Source organism: Micropterus salmoides, unplaced genomic scaffold, assembly GCF_014851395.1.
Source record: "Micropterus salmoides isolate LMB-PRFRI ecotype aquatic unplaced genomic scaffold, ASM1485139v1 Ms_hic_scaffold_9, whole genome shotgun sequence".
Taxonomy (NCBI): domain Eukaryota; kingdom Metazoa; phylum Chordata; class Actinopteri; order Centrarchiformes; family Centrarchidae; genus Micropterus; species Micropterus salmoides.
Genome location: NW_024044681.1, coordinates 26037053 through 26039559, shown reverse-complemented (window position 1 = coordinate 26039559; position 2507 = coordinate 26037053).

Below are 2507 nucleotides of genomic sequence, written 5' to 3'. Positions count from 1 at the left end.
TTTTTTTCTTCTTGTTTTTAATGTTGCACAGTAAAATGTTTCTTTAATCTTTTGCAAAATTACTTAATTACTTTGAATAAGTCAGTAAGAGAGGAATATGCATTATTATATTATACACTGCATCATAATATCCCCCATCTGTAACTCCATTATGGCGTATGCTGCTCGATGTAGCTCTATTTTATAACCATATTAGGCTCTACTAGAATGGACATTTATTCAAATTAAATGGGGTGTGTGTGTGTATATATACAGTGAGGAAAATAAGTATTTGAACACCCTGCTATTTTGCAAGTTCTCCCACTTAGAAATCATGGAGGGGTCTGAAATTGTCATCGTAGGTTCATGTCCACTGTGAGAGACATAATCTAAAAAAAAAAATCCAGAAATCACAATGTATGATTTTTTAACTATTTATTTGTATGATACAGCTGCAAATAAGTATTTGAACACGTGTCTATCAGCTAGAATTCTGACTCTCAAAGACCTGTTAGTCTGCCTTCAAAATGTCCACCTCCACTCCATTTATTATCCTAAATTAGATGCACCTGTTTGAGGTCGTTAGCTGCATAAAGACACCTGTCCACCCCATACAATCAGTAAGAATCCAACTGCTAACATGGCCAAAACCAAAGAGCTGTCCAAAGACACTAGAGACAAAATTGTACACCTCCACAAGGCTGGAAAGGGCTACGGGGAAATTGCCAAGCAGCTTGGTGAAAAAAGGTCCACTGTTGGAGCAATCATTAGAAAATGTAAGAAGCTAAACATGACTGTCAGTTTCCCTCGGACTGGGACTCCATGCAAGATCTCACCTTGTGGGGTCTCAATGATCCTAAGAAAGGTGAGAAATCAGCCCAGAACTACACGGGAGGAGCTGGTCAATGACCTGAAAAGAGCTGGGACCACCGTTTCCAAGGTTACTGTTGGTAATACACTAAGACGTCATGGTTTGAAATCATGCATGGTTTTTCTGCACATGGGACAGGGCGACTGCACTGTATTAAGGAGAGGATGACCGGGGCCATGTATTGCGAGATTTTGGGGAACAACCTCCTTCCCTCAGTTAGAGCATTGAAGATGGGTCGAGGCCGGGTCTTCCAACATGACAATGACCCGAAGCACACAGCCAGGATAACCAAGGAGTGGCTCTGTAAGAAGCATATCAAGGTTCTGGCGTGGCCTAGCCAGTCTCCAGACCTAAACCCAATAGAGAATCTTTGGAGGGAGCTCAAACTCCATGTTTCTCAGCGACAGCCCAGAAACCTGACTGATCTAGAGAAGATCAGTGTGGAGGAGTCGGCCAAAATCCCTCCTGCAGTGTGTGCAAACCTGGTGAAAAACTACAGGAAACATTTGACCTCTGTAATTGCAAACAAAGGCTACTGTACTAAATATTAACATTGATTTTCTCAGGTGTTCAAATACTTATTTGCAGCTGTATCATACAAATAGTTTAAAAAATCATATTGTGATTTCTGGATTATTTTTTTTAGATTATGTCTCTCACAGTGGACATGCACCTACGATGACAATTTCAGACCCCTCCATGATTTCTAAGTGGGAGAACTTGCAAAATAGCAGGGTGTTCAAATACTTATTTTCCTCACTGTATGTGGCAGTATGTGGCTCGTTATAACCGAGGTATGCAGCAAAGCATTTGTGAAGCCACAACACGCACAACCTTGAGGCGGATGGGCTACAACAGCAGAAGACCCCACTGGGTACCACTCATCTCCACTACAAATAGGAAAAAGAGGCTACAATTTGCAAGAGCTCACCAAAATTGGACAGTTGAAGACTGGAAAAATGTTGCCTGGTCTGATGAGTCTCAATTTCTGTTGAGACATTCAGAATTTGGCGTGAACAGAATGAGAACATGGATCCATCATGCCTTGTTACCACTGTGCAGGCTGGTGGTGGTGGTGTAATGGTGTGGGGGATGTTTTCTTGGCACACTTTAGGCCCCTTAGTGCCAATTAGGCATCGTTTAAATGCCACGGCCTACCTGAGCATTGTTTCTGACCATGTCCATCCCTTTATGGCCACCATGTACCCATCCTCTGATGGCTACTTCCAGCAGGATAATGCACCATGTCACAAAGCTCGAATCATTTCAAATTGGTTTCTTGAACATGACAATGAGTTCACTGTACTAAAATGGCCCCCCCAGTCACCAGATCTCAACCCGATAGAGCATCTTTGGGATGTGGTGGAATGGGAGCTTCGTGCCCTGGATGTGCATCCCACAAATCTCCATCAACTGCAAGATGCTATCCTATCAATATGGGCCAACATTTCTAAAGAATGCTTTCAGCACCTTGTTGAATCAATGCCACATAGAATTAAGGCAGTTCTGAAGGCGAAAGGGGGTCAAACACAGTATTAGTATGGTGTTCCTAATAATCCTTTAGGTGTGGGTGTATGTATGTATGTATATATATACATATATATATATATATATATATATATATATATATATATATATATATATATATGTGTATATA